Genomic DNA, 25,645 nt, shown 5'->3' with positions numbered 1-25,645 from the left:
AGATCAGGCACTTTCAGGGTGATGTGGCCGTATTAAATCTCTTTCGGCACCCTCAACCCTCTTGAGAAACTCCAAGATGGTCACCTTGGGAAACAAGTGAAAAAAACTAATCGTCGCCAAAGAAAAAAAAAAAAAGAAACCTACGGCACTTGATAATCCCAGGGGGTCTCCCCATCCAGGTTCTAGCCAAGCCCGACCCTGCTAAGCCTCCGAGATCAGGCGCTTTCAGGGTCATGTTCCCATAGGCAATGTCTTTCGGCACCCTCAACCCTCTTGACAAACGCCAAGATGGTCACCTTAGGAAACAAGGGAAAAAAACAAGTCAACAACAAAAAAAAAAGAAACCTACAGCACTTGGTATTCCTAGGGGGTCTCCCATCCAGGTTCTAACCAGGCCCAACCCTGCTAAGCATCCGAGATCAGATGAGATTAGTTGCTTTCAGGGAGATGTGGCCATGGGCAATCGCTTTGGGCACCCTGAACCCTCTTGAAAAAAAAAGCCAAAAAAAGAAAAAAAAGAGAAGCCTATGGCACCTGGTATTCCCAGGCAGTCTCTCATCCGGGTACTAACCAGGCCTGACCATGCTTAGCCTCCGAGATTAGTCACTTTGAGGGTGATGTGGCCATAGTCAATTTCTTCAGACACCCTCAACCATCTTGACAAACGCCAATATAGTCACCTTGGGAAACAAGGGAAAAAAACAAGTAAACGCAAAAAAAAATAAGCCTACGGCACCTGGTATTCCCAGGCGGTCTGCCATCCAGGTATTAACCAGGCTCAGCCCCTGCTTAGCCTCTGAGGTGAGACAAGATGGGGCGCTTTCAAGGTGATGTGGCCGTAGCCAATCTTTTTGGGCACCGTCAACCCCCTTGACAAATGCCAAAATGCACTTTGGGGAAACAAGGGAAAAAACAAGTCAACGCCCAAATGAAAAAAAAAAGGAAGCCTACAGCACCTTGTATTCCTAGGTGATCTCCCATCCAGGTACTTACCAGGCCCGACCCTACCCATGGGCAATCTCTATAGGCAACCTCATCCCTCTTGACAAACGCAAAGATGATCACTAGGCTCGACCATGCTTAGCCTCCGAGATCAGATGAGATTGGGCGCTTTCACAGTGATATGGCTGTATGCAATCTCTTTGGGTATCCTCAACCCTTTTTGACAAACGCCAAGCTGGTCACCTTGAGAAACAAGGGAAAAAAACAAGTCAATGCCAAAAAGAAAAAAAAAAGAAGCCTATAGCACCTGATATTGCCAGGCGGTCTCCCATCCAAGTACTAACCAGGCCCACCACTGCTTAGTCTCCGAGATCAGATGAGATGGTGCGCTTTCAGGGTGATGTGGCCGTAGGCAATCTTTGTGCAACTTCAACCCTCTTGACAAATGCCAAGATGGTATCCATGGGTAAAAAGAGAAAAAAAGAAAAGAAACCTACATCACCTAGTATTCCCAGGCGCTCTCCCATCTGCGTACTAACCCGGCCCGCCCCTACTTCTCCTCAGATATGCGGTGAGATGGGGCGCTTTTAGGGTGATGTGCCCGTAGACAATCTCTTTGGGCACCCTCAACCCTCTTGACAAATGCCAAGATTGTCACCTTGGGAAACAAGGGAAAAAAACAAGTCAACACCAAAAAAATAAACCTACGGCACCTGGTATTCCCAGGCGGTCTCCCATCCAGGTACTAACCAGGCTCGACCCTGCATAACATCCGAGATCGGATGAGATGGGGTGTTTTCAGGGTGATGTGCCCATAGGCAATTGCTTTGGGCACCCTCAACCCTCTTGACAAACACCAACATTGTCACCTTGGGAAACGAGAGAAAAAAACAAGTCAACACCAAAAAAAAATAATAATAATATTTACGGCACCTGGTATTCCCAGGCGGTCTCCCAACTAGGTATAAATCAGGCCCGATGCTGCTTAGCCTCTGAGATAAGACGAGATTTGTCGCTTTCAGGGTGATGTGGTCTTAGGCAACCACTTTGCGCATGCTCAACCCTCTTGACAAAATGCCAAGATGGTCACCTTGGGAAACAAGGGAAATAACAAGTCAACGCCAAAAAAAAGAAAAAAAAAAAGAAGCATGTGGCAATGGGTATTCCCAGGCAGTCTCCCATCCAGCTACTAACCAGGCCCAACCCTGCTTAGCCTTTGAGATCAGGTTCTTTCAGGGTCATGTGCCCATAGGCAATCTTTTTGGACAGCCTCAGCCCTCTTGACAAACGCTACAGTGGTCACCTTGGGAAACCAGGGAAAAAAACAAGTTGATGCCAAACCTACGGCACATGGTATTCCTGGGGGTCTCCTATCCAGATCTAACCAGGCCCGACCCTGCTTAGCCTCTGAGATCAAACAAGATCGGTTGATTTCAGGGTGTCGTGGCCATAGGCAATCTCTTTGGGCACCCTCAACCCTCTTGACAAGCGCCAAGATGGTCACCTCAACGCCAAGTCAACGCCAAAAAAAAAACAAAAAACAAAAAGAAGCCCGTGGCACTGGGTATTCCCAGGAGGTCTCCCGTTTGTTACTAACCATTTCAGACGCTGCTCAGCCTCCGAGATCAGACAAGATCGAGCACTTTCAGGGTGATGTGGCTGTAAGAAATCTCTTTCTGCACCCTCAACCCTCTTGACAAACGCCAAGATGGTCACCTTGGGAAACAAAGGAAAAAAACAAGTCAACGCCAAAAAAAAAAAGAAACCTACTGCACATGGTATTCCTGGGGGTCTCCCACCCAGGTTCTAACCAGGCCTGACCCTGCTAAGCCTCCGAGATCAGACAAGATCGGTTGCTTTAAGGGAGATGTGGCCTTAGGCAATAGCTTTGGGCACCCTGAACTCTCTTGAAAAACGTCAAGATGGTCACCTTGGTAAACAAGGGAAAAAAACAAACTAATGCCAAAAAAAAAAAGAAGCATATGGCACCTGGTATTCCCAGGCGGTCTGCCATCCAGGTACTAACAAGTCCTGAATCTGCTTAGCCTCTGAGATCAGACGCTTTCAGGGTGATGAGTCCATAGACAATCTCTTTGGGCACCCTCAACCCTCTTGACAAACGCCAAGACTGCCACCATGGAAAACAAAGTAAAAACAAGTCAACGGCAAAAAAAAAAAAAAAATTCCTAGAGCACCTGGTATTCCCAGGTGGTCTCCCATCCAAGTACTAACCAGGACCGCCACTGCTTAGTCTCCGAGATCAGATGACATGGTGCGCTTTCAGGGTGATGTGGCCATAGGCAATCTCTTTGGGCACCTTCAACCCTCTTTTTTTTTTTTCAGTTTAGTTTTTATTAGAAATATTTTCAGAACATAACAGAAGTATAAATTTCCATACATATTTGTTACAAGAGGTCGTTATAGGTGTATAAAATTCCATAATGTCATGATAGTATCAATAATCAGCAGTAAATCTTGAGCCAGTATACATATATCACACATGGAACATTTGGATCAATAGTCAACAGCATTGATTAAAATTTTTTACAGGTGATTAATGTAGTACTTAACAGTTGCAGACTTTCCTTTACACGTAAAAGGATATATACGCCTCTAAGTTAGGAAAGCAGATATATAGAAAAGGTGAAAGAAAAAGAAGACCATAGAAAAAGAAAAAGAGAACTGAGAAAAACCAAGACCGGGATTTAAGTGGTCTGGCAATAAATCCTCTAACAAAATATAATCTGAAGAGTATTATATTACCAATTTGGACCTCCAGTATGGACCTATAGGTATATATCCGCTATGGTACAGCATAAATAACTTCCTGCCTTATCTCTTGAAAGTAATGGACTCACCCTTTTGGGCAAACTTCAGTATTTACTAGTATAATCTCACGACTACTGTGGAAATTTTTCCAGCCAGCATTTCCACCTACCATCAATCTGTCTCTTGGAACCTGATTTTACAGCCCATAAGGCTTCCCCATTTGTAGTGTGTTTGTATGATAGGATATATGTCCGAAATGTTTTTGGGAACATCACTTTTCCACTTCCTAGTAATAAGTAATCTAGCCGCAATCAGTATATGTGTAACCACCGTGCGAAAATCTGGCGGAAATACCTCAATTCCCAGATTAAATAGAGCCAAGCTGTTCTTTGGATATGTAATCAACCCGGTAATAGAGGAAATTAATCGAAACACAGCATTCCAAAAACTAGTTATATGTTTACAGGTCCACATGATGTGCATAACGTTACTCACCTCTCCACATCCCCTCCAGCATAAAGAGGAATGACCTGGAAAAAACGTATGAAGACGGTATGGAGTCAAGTACCATCTCAATGTGATTTTGTGAGTCAATTCCCAGTGATTCACACACTTTGATGATTTATACACAGTGTTTAGGGCTTTTTTCCATTGTTGAGATGTGAATGTGGTCTGCATTTCTGTCTCCCATTTCTGAAATGGTACTGATTTAATAAAGGTGGTTTTGCGTTGAAAAAGCGTGTAAAAAAATGGAGATCCCTTTTGGGGTAGCAGCAGAGACTGTGAAAAATTTCCAAGCAGCTTCTTGAATATATAAATGATGAACCCCTAACGGTTTTAAGAGATGGGAGATCTGATCATATGTGTAACGTTTCATTACTTGGAAGACCGTATTGTTCTTGCCGCTGTGGGAATGTTTTTAGGAAGTCGTTATGGAACATATCACTTAACTGGGTAATCCCCCTGGACGTCCAATTAATAAGTCTGTTTGGAATAGCACCTTCAATTGTAACCAGGGGTATTGGTATTTCTATTTGTTTATCCGACGGGGTTAAGGCACCACATAGATCCCTCCAAGCTTTTCATGAGGCCCGGAGGGTCATGGGTAAGTTTTGTAAAGGAACATGGCTCCAACTATCAAGTAAAAGAAGGTGAGAAAGATCTCTGGTGGGGCTTAGGGTCTGTTCTAGTTTGCACCACGGAATGTCCGCTCCACATAGGAACCATGTTCTAAGTTGAGTGAGCAGAGATGCACGGTAGTAGTCCAGCAGGACTGGGAACCCCATACCCCCTGCCCCTCTTTGTTTAGCTAATATGACTGTGGTACATCTCAGTTTTTTTTTTAGTTAGATATATTTTGTCAGTATGGAATCTAGTGCTTTTAAATGGGTGGTCTTGAGGGGTATTGGGAGGGTGCGGAAGATGTATAAGATTTGGGGAAGAAGTAACATCTTAAAAGACGCTAGGCGTCCAGACCATGTTAATTCGGATTTGGCAAGTCGAGCGGTTTGTAAGGTTAATTTCTTTATAAGGGCATGATAGTTAGTATCTGCTAATTTAGAGGGGTCTTGGTAATTTGGAGGCCAAGATAAGTTATTTGTTCTGCAGTCCATGAGTAGGGGAATTGGAGTTGTAGTCGATTTTGAAGAGCAGGTGGGACATGTATAGGGAGAGTTAGTGATTTGGTGAAATTAACTTTATAATAGGAGATTTTACGAAATTCGTTAAGGACTATGTGGGCATTGATTAAGGAATGTGACGGGGAGGTTAGGAATAAAATAACATCGTCGGCAAATACGTTTATTTTATGAGTATGATTGGGGAAAGAGAAACCTGTGATATTTGGGTGGGATCTAATTTTTTCCGCTAGGGGCTCCATAAGAAGGTTGGAAATAAAAGGGGAGAGGGGGCACCCCTGTCTAGTCCCGTTGGAGATTGTAAAGGATCGCGATAGTGTATTGGATGTGTATACTTGTGCGGAAGGTGAGGAGTATAAGGCTAATATGGCTGACAATATAGGTCCCCCAAGGCCAAACTTTTTAAGGGTATGGACCATGTATTCCCAGTGTATCCTGTCAAACGCCTTCTCCACATCCAAAGATAGGAGCAGAGAAGGCGTCCGACAGGAATTTTTACAGTGGAGGATATCCACCACCCTGCGAGTTGCGTCCGATGGCTGCCTACCAGGTGTGAAACCCGATTGGTCAGGATTAAATTTTAAAAGAGGAATAAGCTGGGCTAGTCTCTGGGCAATTATTTTAGCGTATAATTTAACATCTGTATTTAAAAGAGAAATCGGACGGAAATTGGTGGGTTCATCAGGGCTTTTCCCCGGTTTGGGTATAGTGACAATGTATGCTTTAAGCATTTCAGGGGGGGAACGAAAATGTCTGTATTGCATGAGTAAATGTATCTTTTAGAGGAGACACTAGAGTGGAGGCAAATGTTTTGTAATAATCATTGGGTAGCCCATCTGGGCCTGGGGATTTGCCAATCGGTTGAGAGTGGATTGCTTTCTGTATTTCTAGTGGTGAGATTGGTGCATTTAAAGATTGTAGTTGTTCCCGGGAAAGGGCCGGGAGAGCTATCTCCTCCAAAAAACCTTATATGTCTGATTCTGAGGGTTGATAGGTGTTTCCATCCTGCTGGAGGTTGTACAGGGTAGAATAATAATTAGCGAAGGCATCAGCAATACCCTTAGGATCAATGATCCTGCCGTTGCCCACAGAGCATTTAATATAAGGGATTCTGGTACGGGCTCTGTGTTCTTTTAAAATATAGGCCAGTAATTTACTTGCTCTATTGCCCAGAGCATAATGATTAAACCTTAATAGCTGCGATATATTTATCATAGCGTTCTAAAAGCATACATCTAAGATCACAACGAAGTTTGGTCAATTTATCTGCCAGAGAAACCATGGGTGCGACCTTATTCTGGATTTCAAGTGATTTAATCTCTTGTAATAGGAGATCTAGTTGTTTATTTTTTTGTTTATTAATTCTCGAATTTAGTTGTATCATTATGCCCCTTATGTATGCCTTATGGGCACACCACAGAACTGACGGGTCAGAGACTGAGGATGAATTAATTTCAAAATATTCCTTTAATTTGTTTGATATGAAGGTCGCATGTTCGGGTACACTGAGCAGATTAGAATTGGCCCTCCACACAAAATCTCCCAAATAAGCGTTCCCCCTCCGCCACCGCGACTGACACTGTAGCATGGTCAGACCATGAGATGTCGTGGATGGTGGAGGAGGACAGCTGTTGCAATAAAACTCTATCTACTAAAATCATGTCAATACGAGAGTAGGAATTATGTCTGGCATTATGTGGAATGAAAAGTCCCTTTCTCCTGGGTGCTGACACCTCCAGGCGTCGTAGAGCTCTTCCGAATGAAAGAGCGTTTGTAGGGAAGACAAAGGGCGTCTGGACTTAGTGGTAGTGTCGATTGCATAGTCTGCGGTAAGATTGAAATCTCCAAAAACCACCAAGGGCCCTTTCTTAACAGTGGATATGCTCTTTAATAGCCATTTTAGGAAACACATCTGGTGGGAGTTTGGAGCATAGAGACAAACGATCGTGTAGGTTTTGTTATTTATATCTCCTATTAAGATCAAATACCTCCCTTCCTACCTTCCTACCAAATACCTCCCTACCTCCCTTCCTTATCCGGGATTGTCTCCAGTTCTTTAAAAGAAACAGTATCTCTAATGGCGATGGCAACTCCTCTGGTTTTTTGTGCAGCAGAAGCAAAAAAGATTTGGGGATATCTGGGATGTTTTAATCGAAACTGATCAGATGGTAGCAGATGGGACTCCTGGATGCATAAAATATCAGCCTGCAGTTTCAGAGCTTCCTTCCATAGAGCAGTTCTTTCCACAGGGTGATTTAAGCCGTAAGTGTTAAAAGAGATTATGTTCAACATTTTACCTTACTATCGGATGATAGGTAGTTGCGTTCGTATTGGACGTGACTGGACTGTCACATCATGGGGACTGGTAATACATCATCGCCTCCCGGAAGCGATTCGATGTGCCGATGCCATTCGATGTGCTGATGCGATTCGATATGCTGGGGTGATGCAATGTGCTTTGGGAGATGCGATGTGCTTTGGGAGTTGCGATGGGGAGATGCGATTCTATGTCCTGGGAGCAAAGTGATGCAATGTGCTGGGGCGATGTGATTCGATGTGTTGCGGGTGATGCAATGTACTTTGGGAGATGCGATGCGCTGGGGGTGATTCGATGTGCTGGGGAGATGTGATTCGATGTGCTGGGGGAGATGCGATTCGATATGCTGGGGGAGATGCGATTCGATATGCTGGGGGAGATGCGATTCGATGTGATGCCATGTGCTGGGGGGCGATGCGATGTGCTGGGGTGATGCGATTCGATGTGATGTGCTGGGGGCGATTCTATGTTCTGGGGAGATGTGATGCGATTGGGCGAAGGGATTCGAGGTGTTGGGGTGAAGCGATTCGATGTGCTGATACGATTCGATGTGTTGGGGGTGATGCAATGTGCTTTGGGCGATGCAATGTGCTTTGGGCAATGCGTTGTGCTGGGGGTGATTTAATGTGCTGGGGGAGTTGCGATTCGATGTGCCGGGGGAGATGCGATTCTATGTGCTGGGGGAGATGCGATTCTATGTGCTGGGGGCAATGTGATGTGATATGCTGGGGGCCCTGCGATGTGCTGGGACGATGTGATTCAATGTGATGTGCTGTGGGCGATGCGATGTGCTTTGGGGAGAGTTGATGTTCTGGGGAGATGCGATGCGATTGGGCGATGGGATTCGATGTGCTGATGCGATTCGATGTTTTGGGGGTGATGCAATGTTCTTTGGGCGATGCGATGTGCTGGGGCCAATGTGATGTGCTGGGGCGATTCGATGTGCTGGGGTGATGCAATGTGCTGGGGTGATGCAATGTGCTGGGGGTTATGCGATTCGATGTTCTGGGGAGATGCGATTCGATGTGCTGGGGCGATGCGATGTGCTTGGGTGATGCGTTTCGATGCGTTGCGTGGAGGAACGTGACTGGAATGCAGAGTCCTGACCTCAACCCAATAGAACACCTTTGGGGTGAAATAGAGTGAAGGCTGCGAGATGGGCCTTTCTCGTCCAACATCAGTGCCTGACCTCACAAATGTACTATTGGAAGAATGGTCAAATATTCCCATAGACACACTCCTAAACCTTGTAGACAGCCTTCCCAGAATAGTTGAAGCTGTTATAACTGCAAAGAGTGTGGCAACTAAATATTGAACCCTATGGATGAAGACTGATATTCCATTAAAGTTTATGTGTGTTCGTGTGTAAAGGCAGGTGTCCCAATACTTTTGACAATATAGTGTATGTGGAAGGGGGCACTCTGCCACACTCTGATGCAAGGGGGCGATACTCTGCTATAAAGTGGGACTCTGATGTAAGGTGTTGTGGGTGATGCAATGGGCTTTGGGGCGATTCGATGTTCTGGGGAGAGGTGATTGGGCGATGGGATTCAATGTGTTGGGGCGAAGCGATTCGATGTGCTGATGCGATTCGATGTGATGCGATGTGCTGCGATGTGCTGGGGGCGATGCGATGTGATGTGCTGGGGGCGATTCGATGTTCTGGGGATATGTGATGCGATTGGGCGATGGGATTCTAGGTGTTGGGGTGAAGCGATTCGATGTGCTGATGCAATTCGATGTGTTGGGGGTGATGCAATGTGCTATGGGCGTTGCGATGTGCTGGGGGTGATTCGATGTGCTGGGGAGATGTGATTCGATGTGCTGGGGGAGATGCAATTCGATGTGCTGGGGGTGAAGCGATTCGATGTGCTGGGGGAGATGCGATTCTATGTGCTGGGAGCAATGTGATGTGCTGGGGCGATGCGATTCGATTTGATGTGCTGGGGGCGATGCGATTCGATGTGTTGCGGGTGATGCAATGTACTTTGGGAGATGCGATGCGCTGGGGGTGATTCGATGTGCTGGGGAGATGCGATTCGATGTGCTGGGGGGAGATGCAATTCGATGTGATGACATGTGCTGGGGGCGATGCGATGTGCTGGGGTGATGCGATTCGATGTGATGTGCTGGGGGCGATTCGATGTTCTGCGTTTGGGCGATGGGATTCGAGGTGTTGGGGTGAAGCGATTCGATGTGCTGATGCGATTCGATGTGTTGGGGGTGATGCAATGTGCTTTGGGCGATGCAATGTGCTTTGGGCGATGCGTTGTGCTGGGGGTGATTCAATGTGCTGGGGGAGTTGCGATTCGATTTGCTGGGGGAGATGTGATTCTATGTGCTGGGGAGATGCAATTCTATGTGCTGGGGGCAATGTGATGTGATATGCTGGGGGCGATGCGATGTGCTGGGGCGATGTGATTCAATGTGATGTGCTGTGGGGGCGATGCGATTTGATGTGTTGCGGGTGATGCAATGTGTTTTGGGGAGATGCGATGTGCTGGGGGTTATGCGTTTCGAAGTTCTGGGGAGATGCGATTCGATGTGCTGGGGCGATGCGATGTGCTGGGGTGATGCGTTTCAATGCGATGTGGTGTGGCAAGGCAATTCGATGTGCTGATGTGATTCGATGTGTTGGGGGTGATGCAATGTGCTTTGGGCGAATTGATGTGCTGGGGCGATTCGATGTGCTGGGAAAGATGCAATGTGCTGGGGGAGATGCGATTCGATTTGCTGGGGAGATGTGATGTGCTGGGGGCGATGAGATGTGCTGGGGCTATGCGATTCGATGTGCTGATGCAATTCGAAGTGTTGGGGGTGATGCAATGTGCTGGGGTGATGCGATTCGATGTTTTGGGGGAGATGCGATTCGATGTGCTGGGGCGATTCAATGCGATGTGCTTGGGTGATGCGATTCGATGCGATGGGTGATGCGATTTGATGTGCTGGGGCGATGCGATGTGCTTGGGCAATGCGTTTTGATGCTATGTGGTGGGGCCAACCGATTTGATGTGCTGATGTGATTCGATGTTTTGGGGGTAATGCAATGTGCTTTGGGCGATTCGATGTGCTGGGGCGATTCGATGTGCTGGGAGATGCAATGTGCTGGGGGAGATGCGTTTCGATTTGCTGGGGCAATGCAATTCGATGTGATGATGCAATTCGAAGTGTTGGGGGTGATACAATGTGCTGGGGTGATGTGATTCGATGTTCTGGGGAGATGCAATTTGATGTGCTGGGGCGATTCAATGCGATGTGCTTGGGTGATGTGATTTGATACGATGTGTTGGGGGCGGCGCGATTCGATGTTCTGATGCGATTTGATGTGTTGGGGTGATGCAATGTGCTTTGGGCGATGCGATGTGCTGGGGGCGATTCGATGTGCTGGGGGAGATGCGATTCGATGTTCTGGGGAGATGCGATTCGATGTGCTGAGGCGATGCGATGTGCTTGGGCTATGCATTTCTATGCGATATGGTGGGGCGAAGCGATTCGATGTGCTGATGCGATTCGATGTGTTGTAGGTGATGCAATGTGCTTTGGGCATTTCGATGCGCTGGGGGTGATGCAATGTGCTGGGGGAGATGCAATGTGATGGGGGTGATGCGATTCGATTTGCTGGGGTGATGAGATGTGCTGGGGCGATGCGATTCGATGTGCTGATGCAATTCGAAGTGTTGGGGGTGATGCAATGTGCTGGGGGTGATGCGATTCGATGTTCTGGGGGAGATGCGATTCAATGTGCTGGGGCGATTCAATGCGATGTGCTTGGGTGATGCGATTGGATGCGATCTGTTGGGGGCGACGCGTTTCGATGTTCTGATCCGATTTGATGTGTCGGGGGTGATGCAATGTGCTTTGGGCGATGCGATGAGAAGTGTTGGGGGAGATGCGATTCGATGTGCTGGGGGCGTTGTGATGCAATGTGCTGGGGCGATGCGATTTTACGGGGAGGGGGATCGATGTGCTGGGGGAATATTTTCTTATTTTTAACCCGATTATCTATGTAACATAGAGAAAGTTGTTTGTGCAAATAGTTGTAAATAAGCAGTTTTTTTTTTTAAATACTCCCACCATCCCATCTAAGGCCCCATTCACACATGCGGACATTATGTGCGTATTTCATCCATCCGTTTACGGATGAAGTACGGACATACATGCATTCCTATGGGATAGCGGGTGTCGGCGGATGAACATCCGCAAACACCCGATATCGTCCGCCTCCGCAATTGTCCGATTCTGCAGACGGAGGAAAATCCTATTTTTCTATCCGTCTGCAGAGCGGATCGGATGAACACGGACAGACGGTCCGTTCTCATCCGATCCCCCGTAGAGGAGAGCGGAGAGCTGACAGGGCGGTCCCTGCACAGTGTGCTGGGACCGCCCTGTTATCCTCCGGCTCAGCGGGGACAACAGAGCGATCCCCGCAGAGCAAGCGGATCATCACGGGGCGGATCATTACTGATCCATCCCGTGTGAAAGGGGCCTAACACCAAAACACAAGCACCATTTTTCAAAATTAATATGCACAGTTTGAACTTCATAAAGTCGTCTTCAATACGTCTAGATGCATAAATGAATTGTGTTTCTGAGATTATTATTTTTTTAATTATTTTTTTTTCTTTTTAAATGAAAAGCTGTACAGAAAAATGTATCAACTGAGTGTAGATATGTGTGTGTATATATGTACAGAACACGATGTATATATAGTGTGTGTTTCTTGAATAATATTCCTTGTACATGCAGTATATTTACTGGTTCCTGGAGGGAGGAGGGGTTTGCATAGATATGGGTGGCAACTTCCTCTAACACTGCCGTTGCCATGGAAACCTGACCTGAAACTTATTACACCGCTTGTGCAGCATTGAGCATGTGCGAGATCTGCAAGGCTGAAATCCAAGAAGAAATACAGTCTGGCTTCAGATGCCCACACTAAAGATGGCCACAGTCTGCTGCTAGTTTATAAACTTTCAAAATGCTGTATTAACCTAACAAAACGGACCTTAGTTTACAGACCAACTTTACTGAATACATTATTAAGCTTGTGTATTATAGGGTTATTTTTATTTAAAAAGTGTAATTTTGGCCGGAGCACCACTTTAACCACTTGCTTACTAGGCACTTAAACCCCCCTCCTGCCCAGACCAATTTTCAAGCTTTCAGCGCTGATGCACGTTGAATGACAATTGCGCGGTCATACAACACGCTGAGGTTCACTGCCCAAGGGAAACACGGCCTCTTCGGCCAGTACGGCAGAATAGCGATCACTCTGACTGGCTCCATCGATAATCTGATTAAAAACTTTGCGATCAAGGGTCTGGGGGGAAACGCATACGCGGTCTCGCATCGCCACGGACTCGAGAGGGCATCTACTGCTTCTGCACGGGGATGAGGCAGACGGGATGGAAATCTCGGCAGCTTCGCATTCATTGGAGAAGCAAAGAGATCTATTTCTGGTGGCTTCTGCAGACTCATGATCCAACTGAACTCTGATGGGTGCACTGCCCACTCGTTGCTGTCTGGAAAACAACTTGATAGGCGATCCGCCTGCTGATTCAAACGGCCCGGAAGGTAAACTGCCTTTAAATCCAACAAATTTCTTTCTGCCCATAACATAATGGGCTCTACTTCCTTTAATAATGTGATGCTGTGCGTTCACCCCTGCCGTTATATATATGAAACTGCTGCTCTGTTGTCTAGCCGCAATAGCACTTGTTTCTGCCGTAGATGTTCTTTTAGACTCAGCAGAGCCAAGTACACTGCTCGCAGCTCTAAGATGTTGGAGACTACCCCCGCCACAGGGACGTCCCATTTCCCTTGCACTGCCAGGTGATCTCAGGCGATTCGATGTTCTGATGTGATTTGATGTGTCGGGGGTGATGCAATGTGCTTTGGGCGATGCGATGAGAAGTGTTGGGGGAGATGCGATTCGATGTGCTGGGGGCGTTGTGATGCAATGTGCTGGGGGGATGCGATTTTACCGGGAGGGGGGCGATGCGATGTGCTGGGGGAATATTTTCTTATTTTTAACCCGATTATCTATGTAACATAGAGAAAGTTGTTTGTGCAAATAGTTGTAAATAAGCAGTTTTTTTAAATACTCCCACCATCCCATCTAAGGCCCCATTCACACATGCGGACATTATGTGCGTATTTCATCCATCCGTTTGCGGATGAAGTACGGACATACATGCATTCCTATGGGATAGCGGGTGTCGGCGGATGAACATCCGCAAACACCCGATATCGTCCGCCTCCGCAATTGTCGGATTCTGCAGACGGAGGAAAATCCTATTTTTCAATCCGTCTGCAGAGCGGATCGGATGAACACGGACAGACGATCCCCCATAGAGGAGAGCGGAGAGCTGACAGGGCGGTCCATGCACAGTGTGCTGGGACCGCCCTGTTATCCTCCGGCTCAGCGGGGACAACAGAGCGATCCCCGCTGAGCAAGCGGATTATCACGGGGCGGATCATTACTGATCCATCCCGTGTGAAAGGGGCCTAACACCAAAACACAAGCACAATTTTTCAAAATTAATATGCACAGTTTGAACTTCATAAAGTCGTCTTCAATACGTCTAGATGCATAAATGAATTGTGTTGCTGAGATTATTATTTTTTTAATTATTATTTTTTTCTTTTTAAATGAAAAGCTGTACAGAAAAAAGTATCAGCTGAGTGTAGATATAGTGTGTGTGTGTGTTTCTTGAATAATATTCCTTGTACATGCAGTATATTTACTGGTTCCTGGAGGGAGGAGGGGTTTGCATAGATATGGGTGGCAACTTCCTCTAACACTGCCGTTGCCATGGAAACCTGACCTGAAACTTATTACACTGCTTGTGCAGCATTGAGCATGTGCGAGATCTGCAAGGCTGAAATCCAGGAAGAAATACAGTCTGGCTTCAGATGCCCACACTTCAGATGGTCACAGTCTGCTGCTAGTTTATAAACTTTCAAAATGCTGTAATAACCTAACAAAACAGACCTTAGTTTACAGACCAACTTTACTGAATACATTAAGCTTGTGTATTATAGGGGTATTTTTATTTAAAAAGTGTAATTTTGGCCGGAGCACCACTTTAACCACTTGCTTACTGGGCACTTAAACCCCCCTCCTGCCCAGACCAATTTTCAGCTTTCAGCGCTGATGCACTAATTCTAGCACTAGACCTCCTCTGAAACTCTAACCTGGTAACCGTAAAAAAATGTTTAAAGCGTCGCCTATTGAGGTTTTTAGGTACCGTACTTTGTCGTCAATCCACAAGTGCATGCAATTATAAAGTGTGGCATGTTTGGTATCTATTTACTTGGCGTAACATTATCTTTCACATTATGCAAAAAAAAAAAATGGGATAATTTTACTGTTTTTTTTTTTTATTCATGAAAGTGTCCCTTTTCCCAAAAAGTTGCATTTAAAACACCGCTGAGCAAATACCGTGTGACATAAAATATTGCAACAATCGCCGTTTTATTCTCTAGAGTCTCTGTTAAAAAATATATATATATATATATATAATGTTTGGGGGTTCCAAGTAATTTTCTAGCAAAAAATATGGATTTTAACTTGTAAACACCAAATGCCAAAAATAGGCTTAGTCATGAATGGGTTAAGCCAGGTTTAACCATGAAGTAAGCATTTTAGGTTAACAGTAAAAAAAATGTATATCGTGCCATGGTTTCGATTTTGTATTTTTAACCCAAACCTCAGATTTCATTATCTCTGGATAAGTAAGCATAATTCCATTGTAAATTTTCTCTTTTTCATGACTGTTTGATAAGCCATGAAATCTTCAAGCAAGATGGGAAGCTATGATCTCTCAAAGCAAGATGGGAAGCCAGGCACACTCCAAGCAAGACGGAATCCCTTTTCTGCTTCTGCAGCATTAGCAGATGGTGGGTACCTACATAAAAATCATGGATGATGATAAAATAAATATTCTAAATGTACCATTTCAGAATGTATTCCCAGGGGGTCTTCCATCCAGGCTCTAACCAGGCCCGACCCTGGTTAGTATCCGAGATCAGACGAGATCAGGCGCATTCAGGGTGATGTGGCCGTAGGCGATCTTTTTGGCCACTCTCAACCCTCTTGAAAAACACCAAGATGGTCACCTCGGCAAAAAAGCAGAAAAATAAAAGAGGTTGTCGACATCAACAACATATTAAAAAAAAGCCTACAGCTCCTGGTATTCCCATGCAGTGTACTATCCAGGTACTAACCAGGTTCGACCCTGCTTAGCATCCGAGATCAGATGAGATCGGGCGCATTCAGGGTGATGTACAGTAAGCGATCTTTCTGGCCACTCTCAACCCTCTTGACAAACGCCAACATATTCACCTTGGCAAACAACCAGCAAAATAAAACAGGTCGTCGACGCCAACAACATATTAAGAAAAAGTCTACGGCACCTGGAATTCCCAGGCGGAATCCCACCCAGGTACTAAACAGGCCCGACCCTGCTTAGCATCCAAAATCAAATGAGATCTGGCAAATTCAGGCTGATTTGGTCGTAGGCGATCTTTCTGGCCACTCTCAACCCTCTTGACAAATGCCAAGATGGTCACCTCGGCAAACAAGCAGAAAAATAAAACAGGTCATCGACGCCAACAACATATTAAAAAAAAGAATACGGCACCTGGTATTCCCTGGCGGTTTCCCATCCAGGTGCTAACCATGTCACCCTGAATGTCCCTAGACCTAAGTGCAGCGTAAACCATTATTGGGCAGTATATCGGGGTACCTAGCTCTATAAAAACCTGGCGGTGAACCTAAAAAAAATAAAAGTGCAGTGCTTGGCCTCTTAAATATAAATGTGTATTAATGTGACTTAATAGGAAAAATGTGTGTGTATGGAAAATGTGAAAAACCTAAATAATGTGAAAAATCATTAGTGAAAAATACTTTGAAAACCCAAATGTCCAATGAAGTCAAAAGAAATGAATCTGTAACTCAAATGTCCATTAAAGTGAAAAACCAAATAATCATAAAAAATAATGTGACACAATATAAAGTCCCATGTGAAATATAAGACAAAAAATGATGATTGATCTTGTATGTTCAAAACAACAATAATAATGCTTGACCACGTGGACCCTTCACCTCTGTAAACCAATAATGAATGCACCTGGGGTGATTAGGGTGTGCCCAGGCACGCAGCGTGCCTGGGCACACCCTAATCACCCCAGGTGCATTAGCATTATCCAGGAGCAGCACCAGTGATATGACGTTTTGAGGCCTAAGAGAGGATCCGAGCGTATTTGGAGACTACGTGATATCCGAAGGATTGGGTCGTTTCCCGGCTTCTTGCACCGAAACGATTGGGTCGGCTTTCGGCTTCCTTATCGAAACGTCTATGTGATCGTATCTGCGCAGACTGACCTCCCTTAACAGGGGGTCACTGGAGATCTGGTAAGCCTCCATTCATTATTGGTTTACAGAGGTGAAGGGTCCACGTGGTCAAGCATTATTATTGTTGTTTTGAACATACAAGATCAATCATCATTTTTTGTCTTATATTTCACATGGGACTTTATATTGTGTCACATTATTTTTTATGATTATTTGGTTTTTCATTTTAATGGACATTTGAGTTACAGATTAATTTCTTTTGACTTCATTGGAAATTTGGGTTTTCAAAGTATTTTTCACTAATGATTTTTCACATTATTTAGGTTTTTCACATTTTCCATACACACACATTTTCCCTATTAAGTCACATTTATATTTAAGAGGCCAAGCAAAGCACTTTTACTTTTTTCTGCTTTTGTGTGCCCAGTATCCAGGTTATAGTGTTCAGCTGCTGTTTTTATATCATTTTATTTTATTTTATTTTACTAAGCGCAGATTTCTAATTTCTTTTGTAACCTAAAAAAAATAACTAGCTACTTAGCGGCACCAGTGACACTAATGGAGCGATCAGAAAAACGATCGCTTAGTGACACTGGCAAAAGGGGGTGAAAGGGTTAACTCTAGGGGCAATCAGGGGGTTAAACCTTTATTGGGGGGGTAGGGGGCTACCCTGGACCTAACATTAACTGCCCTGACAGTATTTACTGTCACAACTGACACTAAATGCAGTGATCAATAAATAAATGATCACTGCAATCAGTGACACTGTGACTGGGAGGGGGGGAGATGGGGGGGGGGGGGGGGGGGTTGTGTACCTACATGTCAGTGTAGTGTTGGTGCACACTTACTTTCACTGTTCTCCTCGTAGTCCGGTCAATAAGACCGCCCCGAGGAGAATGACATCACTTCCTCCCTGCCTGTGTTTACTATACACAGCTGGGGAAGCTTCTCATTCGCCAGGAGCGATCGAGAGGGGATGGCCAGAAACCAACGGCCATCCCCTCATCCCGGATCGCTCCTGAAGCGAAACGGACCGCCGCATCCAGCGGGAGGGGGGTCCGATCGGACCCCCCACCCACTGGAAGGCAAGCACGTACATGTACGTGCTTTCATAGTTTCATAGTTAGTTAGGTTGAAAAAAGACACCAGTCCATCCAGTTCAACCTAAGTGAGTGTCTACAATTGTCCCTATTCCTGTACATTGCACACTCACATTGGTCCCTACCCTCAAGGAGCCCACAATCCAAGGTCCCCATGCATATACTAGGGCCAACTTTGGACAGAGGCCAATTAACCTACCTGCATGTCTTTGGATTGTGGGAGGAAACCGGAGTACCCGGAGAAAACCCACGCAGACACAGGGAGAACATGCAAACTCCAAGCAGGTAGTGTTGTGGTTGGGATTTGAACCAGTGACCCTTCTTATTCCTAGGTGAGAGTGCCAACCACTACACCACTGTGCTGCCCTTGTGCCTGTCGGTGCCATTGCACCGACGTACATTGCCATGCGGCGGTCCTTAAGTGGTTAAGGATGATAAAATAAATTGTCTAACATGCTATAGAAGCAGTGTCAGAGTTATGAGCTTTAATCATAACTCATTGCTTGGGTTCATCACTGAATTTTGTGGACCCAAAAATATTGCTTGACTGCGTTAGGAATGAAAAAGTATATAGCTCAATTAACTGCCTGAGTTATGAGCTTTAATCAGAACTCATTGCTTGGGTTTACCCACTGAATTTTGTGGACCCAAAAATATTGCTGGATGGAGTTAGGAATAAGAAAGAGAGCAGGGATTTCAGTCTGATCCCTCTTGGGAAAGTCTACAGAGAGCCCCCGCTCTCTGGAAGTAAAGGGCGGCTGTTGGAAGACCATCTTACATTTCAATTGTAAGCTATAATTAAGCCTCTAGTCTGGTTGCTAGGTTGTTCTGAAGTAGAAGGCTGAGGGACTGGGTCAATCTCAGTTCGTGCTGGACTTGCGGAAGAGTGCTCATTCCTCTGAGAAGGCCGGGCTAGATCTGATTCAGTCTCTCTTCCAACTGCTTCTAGGGCAACATGGCAGGCAGTCCAAATGTTTGGTTATGGCCTATGAAGTGAATGGCAGATCCTATTCTAACTATTCATCCTTTCTTCCTGGGAATTCGGTGTTTTGATCTTGGAATGGTTCTTAGCTTTTCTTGGTTAGAGTATGAGGGCACCATACTACAGCCAACAAACTTTGGCCAGGCCAAAATCAATGTGCCCTATTCTTGGTTCAGACTTTAGGGACTGGGTCAAGATGTCTTCTCCCCATAGGGGAAAAGGTATGACACATGCCATTCCCACACAAATGGGTTTAAACGTCCATAATTTAAACCATATGAAAGTTTTCAATGAAAACTATTCATTAATGTCCATGTATAGTGTAGCCAGTAGCAAGCAAAAACAGAGTAGGGTTCAGTTTCAATGCACATAGATATCACTTGCTGCCCATTTGCTAGAGCGGGATTTAGACAGGACCCCCTCCCAAGCCCACTGTAGCATTGTTTGTATATAATGCTGTTAACTACCCGTTTGCTGCTCATTAGTATGCCCACCTTGGAGCAGTGTAGAATGCATTGCCAGTGATTTCCCCTTGCACATATGCTCTGTGGTCCCAACAGAGCAGATTTCATAGGCAATGTAAATAGTAAATGGCTGCTCTACTAGAGCCGGCCTTTGGTTTATATGAAATTCAAATGATGTGTTGTGCAATCAAGCCCACTGAAGCATTGTTTGTTTACAATGCCATTATTTCCCCTCCACTACTCATTTATATGCCCAACTTGGAGCAGTGTAGAATGCATTGCAAATGATTTCACCTTGCGCATATGCTTTTTGTGGTCCCAACAAAGCAGCATTCATAAGCAATGCAGATAGTGATTGGCTGCTCTAGGGGAGCCAGTTATATGAAATGCAAATGATGTGTTGCACAATCAAGCCCACTGTAGCATTGGTTTTATACAATGCCATTAATTCGCCCTTTGCTGCTGATTCATACCCAGTCTGGCGCAGCATAGAATGTATTGCGCCTGATTTCCCTTTTCAGGCTCTCTGTGGTCCCAACAGAGCAGTGTTCAGATGCAATGCACATAGATTTCTTGCTGCCCATTTGTTGCAGCTAGGCTTTCGACAGGACCCCCTCCCAAGCCCATGGTAGCATTGTTTGTATACAATGCCATTAATTTGCCCTTTGCTGCTGATTCATGCCCAGCCTGGCGCAGCATAGAATGCATTGCGATTGATTTCCCATTGGTTTCCAGCTCTTTGTGGTCCCAACAGAGGAGTATTCAGACACAATGCACATAATTGATTTATTTTTATTTTTTTGTTAGGCTTTAGTACGGTTATTAGTTAGCATTAGAACCATATTGTTTAATGTGAAAATGATGTATATTTTTACTGCTGAATGCTTTATTTTTTTAGAAACCAGGAAAGCATTTTATTGTTTTAAAATGCCTAGCTTGTCAATATTACAATTGAGTGCAGTGTGTTTTAAAGGTTGTTAATGCAATAATTGGGGCCCAAAGCCCCATATCATCCTCCTTGTGTTTTTTAATGTTACCAATATCTCGTTGCAGATGACTGGAATGAGCACAAGATGTATGTGTGAAATGCGTCCACATGACCATAGTTTGGTGTCTTTGGTGTTATCTTTGTGAAACAATATAAAAGGCAATCGGAAGTTCTGGATCTGTGGTCATTTCTTTCTTCCTTTTGACTGGAATGATCCAGTATGGCTGGGCTGCTGTTCGATCTAAAGTAAGTGAAGGGTACACATTCTTTTTTCATTTTATACATTTATTTTTCTTTAAAGATGCATTTAGCCTTTAACTCCAGGGCACGTTCATCCCATTGGTGGTCAATGGGCAGCATGTCTCCCCTTGGTGGTCAATGGGCAGCATGTCTCCCCTTGGTGGTCAATGGGCAGCATGTCTCCCCTTGGTGGTCAATGATGGGCAGCATGTCTCCCCTTGGTGGTCAATGATGGGCAGCATGTCTCCCCTTGGTGGTCAATGATGGGCAGCACGTCTCCCCTTGGTGGTCAATGATAGGCAGCACGTCTCCCCTTGGTGGTCAATGATGGGCAGCATGTCTCCCCTTGATGCTCAATGATGGGCAGCACGTCTCCCCTTGGTGGTCAATGAGGATTCACTATTGAGTTGGCCCACCCTTTTGCAGCTACAACAGCTTCAATTCTTCTGGACAGGCTGACCACAAGGTGTAGGTGTGTGTCTTTGGGAATGTTTGACCATTCTTCCAGGGAGAGCATTTGTGAAGTCAGGCACTGATGTGGACGAGTAGGCTTGGCTCGGGATTCTCTGCTCTAATTCATCCCAAAGGTGTTCTATTGGGTTGAGGTCAAGAATCTGTCCAGCCCAGTAAAGCTCCTCCATCCCAAACTCGCTCATCCATGTCTTTTATGGATTAGTGACAGGAGGGAAGTTGGGGCTACTTCCCCAGGATAGAAGGGTGAGGCATTCACATGTAGTATCAACAAAATTCCAAGCTTCCAGGAATAGGAATTTCTCCAACTTTAGACAAGGCAGAGACCCCAAAAAGAATTGGAGGAGTACTCAGGCCACGTTTCTAAAGGCAAATAGAGAAGCCTCTCCAATAATCAGGAGGGGACAAAGTCCATTTGACAAAAGGCCACTGCAGCCAGGTTGAAGAGGTTTGCGGAGGTATCAAGCAGTCGTTGCGAAGATCCGTGGGTGGTTTCTACAGTCCGTTTTACCCATTTTTGGACCTTCCAAGATGTGCCCCCATAGGACTCGTTAGTTCTAACAAAAAGTCCAACTTCACAGCAGAAAGCGGAAGCTCGAGGGTGGAGCTTGGAGATGGTGGAGGAGTGAGACACACGCTCTGGGAGCCCTGACCCTCCACCTGGTCATTAGACGGTGATCGATTACCTGGAGTGCTAAGCCATGAGGCTGTAGCCTACATGCAGTAACCTGCACAGGGATGAATAGAAGAGAGAGGCAGAGGAGACAGACAGCACAGCCTGAGATTGAATTGTTTTTCCCCCGTACACGAGCCTCACGGAGACAAGCAGAGCCTGATACAGAGAACGCTGAGGGACGAGTGGTGCACGTGACACACCAGGAAGTGAGAGCCGGTGTGGTCTTCCTCCACTGTATCAGCAGAGTGTGACATGGAGGAACAACATGCTGAGCACAAGGGACAGAAAGGAGGGAGAGTGGGAGAGCTGGACCTGAGAACATTACTACAAGCTCTCCCTACCCGTGCAGACCTGCTGGCATTACCAACTCGAACGGACATGGAGGCGATGGTGGCCCGTTTGGAGGAGATGCACTGCAGAGAGCTCAAGGCAGTACAGGCAGAAGTTCAGCAGCTGACAGAGAGACTGGTGAGTGGGGAGACCGCATGGTCCTCCCTGGAAAACCGAGTTTACCATCTAGAACAGGTACAGAATGTACAATCCTCCCAGGTCTCTGCTATGCAATTACGGCTGGAAGAGTTAGAAGACCGCAGTAGACGTCAGAACTTACGGTTTAGGGGGGTCCCGGAGGCTATAGGACGGGATATGCTGCAGGCTACAATTTCTTCAATATGTGAAAAATTAGCTGGTCCCCTCTCCCAACCTTTGGAATTTGAAAGAGTGCATAGAGCCCCGGGTCCCCCGGTGACAAACACAAATAGACCAAGGGATGTGATATGTCGTTTTTTCCGTTTTGCACAGAAGGAGTTAATAAGCCGTAAGGCTTGGGAAAGTGGAGATTTAGAACAGAACGGGGCCTTGGTGAAAATACTGCCTGATCTCTCACGGGCCACCCTGCAGCGCAGGGCAATGTTGCGCCCACTTTTGGATAAAATCAAGATGATGGGGGGGTCCTATAGGTGGGGTTACCCCATCGCGTTAATTATAAAAAAAAATTCAAAGACATTTACCTTGCGATACCCGTCGGAACTCCCGGAATTATTTGCCTTCCTTGAAGCGGAGACGTTTGGGATACAGAACTGGCTGCAGCCAATAGTAAACACTTTAAGAAATAAGGTCGCTAGTAGAGAAAGAAGACCATGTATTCCAGAAAAAGATGGACTGACAAGAGAAAGGACAATCTCACTTTAAATAGAAGGGAAGATATGGGATTCGGACGGGATGCCTCTCTATTATGGTCCCCTTTTTTTTTTAGCTAAAAGGGGTTGCTCCCTCCGGACCCCACCCTTTTTTTATTTTTTTTTTACTTCCCCTTTCCCCGGTTTTTTTTTCCCCTTGGGGAGGGCTGGGTGGAGCGGGTGTCTCGGGGGGGGGTTAAGGGGGGGATTTTTTCTCTCCTTTGTCCCCCCCCCCGGGGGGCACTCGGGGTGTTCACCCGGGCTCTCCCTGAATTCAGATATCACCCCTTTATATACCCGAGATGAAGGAAGGAACCCGCTTTTTTTTTATTTTATTTTTTTTATTATTGATGTCAGTGGGTACGCACACACAGATGTGTGTTTATAGGAATGAATAGGTTGGTTTATATACACGGGGAAAAGAAAAAATTCCAGAGTGTAATGGAAAATATAAGAGGAGTGGTATTATTGTTTCTATTGTAAATATATTATTAGATTGTAATTATGTTATGAAATAAGGAAACTAGCATTGTATTCCCTTTTTTTTTGGGGGGGGGGGGGTTGGTTTTTTGGTGTGTTGTGTGTTTTTTTTTTTTTTTTTGGTATGGGGGGTTTGGTTCATTTGGGGCAGGAAAATGGAGGTAGTAGGCGCACAGAGAGTTTTTTAAGAGGGAGAGGTGGGAGGTGGTTACACTGGAAGGGGGAGTATATAGGGTATTTGGGGAAGATATAACAGGGACACATTTGAGGAATGTTTTTTTTTTTTTTTTGTGTTTGTTTGCCGTGAAAATTAATATTATATTACTGTGGTATCACTGTACAATTCGATGGTGTCTAATAGAAATGGCACCCCTATTTAAAAAACACATGTTTTTTTTTGGGGGGGGGTTTAGGAGGTGGGGGGGGGAGAAGGCAATGGGTAAAGAGGGGTGGTGGGTTTTTTTTTTTTTATGTCAATGAGTGCGCACACACAGATGTGTGTTTATAGGAACGGATAGGTTGGTTTATATACACGGGGAAAGAAAAAATTACAGAGTGCAATGGAAAAATATAAGAGGAGTGATATTATTGTTTCTATTGTAATTATATTATTAGATTGTAATTATGTTATGAAATAAGGAAACTAGCACTGTATTTTATTTTATTTTTTGCATAATTTAGGTGGCACTATACAACTTGGTATGTGTATATGGAATATTAGGGGGGAATATTCTGATAAAGTTTTGAAATATATGGAATAAACGGGAAAAACAGGAAAATCTGGAGGGAAGATATAAATAATAAATAAGAGGGGAGAACATACCAGATCTGTTCATACCGACAGCTTAAACAAGATGGGAACTTTAGGGAATCTAAGATGGAACACACGGTAACGGTAATTAGGAGGAAGCAAGAGAGAGTTAGAAAGGGGAAAGGGTAAGAATGAGGAATGTGGGAGAAGATTATCACTACCCCTTGGGGGATGGTGGGATGGAAGATGCAATGGGAGGAGGGGAAGGAAGGCAGGCATGTAGGTATAGGTAAAAAGGCGAGGTAACATGGAAAGGTAGCCCTAGATGGGGGCTATAGGACTGGGTGGAGGGGACTGGGAACAGAGCTCTCGGTTCTGTGCCAAATCCAGGCCGAACCCCAAATTAGGTTTACACCCACCTGAGCCAGACGGTCGGAGGCTCAGAGGGGGGTGTCTCTCTTAGGGGTATTTGGGTTTCCCCTTTTTTTTTTTTTTTTTTTTTTGTGTGTTTTTGTTTTTCTGTGGGGTTTTTTTTTTTTTTTTTTTTTTTTTCTTCTTCTTCTCTCCCTCTCTCTCTCCTCCCCTCCCCCAGGATGGAGGGGATAAGGGTGACCTCTATGAATGTTAAGGGACTTAATGTCCCTGAAAAAAGAAGGATGTTATTAAATGATTTGAAACGTCATCGTACAGATGTAGCATTTGTACAGGAAACGCATTTTAGGACGGGTGGACTCCCCTTACTTCAGAACAGATTTTTTCCCTGTGTTTATCACGCACACAATCAAGAAGCAAAATCTAAGGGGGTGTCCATTCTCATATCTAATCGGATATCTTGGTCCCTTTTGGACAAACAAGTGGATGGGAATGGACGCTTCCTATTTCTTAAAGGCCATATTGATGGAGTAAAAGTAACTTTGGCTACGATATATGCACCAAACATACAACAAGATGCTTTCTTAAATAAAATTTTGAGAAAACTAGCAGAATTTGTAGAAGGAAAGTTGATTCTGGGAGGAGACTTTAATGTCTCCTTGGACCCCGGAATGGATACCTCTATGGGCTCATCCTCAACCCCAGACGGTGTTAGGAAGAGGGTCAAACGGGAGATGCAGGAGATGCAGTTGGTAGATGTATGGCGGATTTTCCATGCAGGAGAAAAGGATTATACTTTTTTTTCCAACCCGCATCAACAATACTCCCGTATTGATCCATTTCTTGTGCCACACTATCTACTCACGTCGGTAATAGAGGTGACGATAGGAAATATAACCTGGTCAGACCATGCACCGGTTACA

General features: G+C 45.2%; 1 long non-coding RNA gene and 4 pseudogenes across 2 annotated transcripts; 1 reads left to right on the top strand and 4 right to left on the bottom strand.

Moving 5' to 3' along the window:
* Positions 1 to 342: 342 nt before the first annotated feature.
* LOC143959059 (5S ribosomal RNA) lies at positions 343 to 461 on the bottom strand (annotated as a pseudogene).
* Positions 462 to 1,237: 776 nt separating this feature from the next.
* On the bottom strand, positions 1,238 to 1,356 carry LOC143959018 (5S ribosomal RNA; annotated as a pseudogene).
* Positions 1,357 to 1,643: 287 nt separating this feature from the next.
* LOC143959091 (5S ribosomal RNA) lies at positions 1,644 to 1,762 on the bottom strand (annotated as a pseudogene).
* A 2,823-nt stretch (positions 1,763 to 4,585) lies between these two features.
* On the top strand, positions 4,586 to 20,815 carry LOC143958949 (uncharacterized). Of its 2 annotated transcripts, none has more exons than XR_013270158.1 (3): positions 4,586 to 4,816; positions 15,451 to 15,564; positions 20,620 to 20,815. It is a non-coding gene; the product is annotated as an uncharacterized LOC143958949 (long non-coding RNA). The 2 variants fall into 2 exon arrangements; XR_013270159.1 differs by having other exon boundaries at positions 4,586 to 4,862.
* Positions 15,843 to 15,960, bottom strand: LOC143959086 (5S ribosomal RNA; annotated as a pseudogene).
* Positions 20,816 to 25,645: the final 4,830 nt, after the last annotated feature.

Source organism: Lithobates pipiens, unplaced genomic scaffold (assembly GCF_037356315.1).
Source record: "Lithobates pipiens isolate NorthernLeopardFrog02 unplaced genomic scaffold, aLitPip1_a1.2 Scaffold_66, whole genome shotgun sequence".
NCBI lineage: Eukaryota > Metazoa > Chordata > Amphibia > Anura > Ranidae > Lithobates > Lithobates pipiens.
This window is presented reverse-complemented; position numbering and strand designations above follow the sequence as displayed.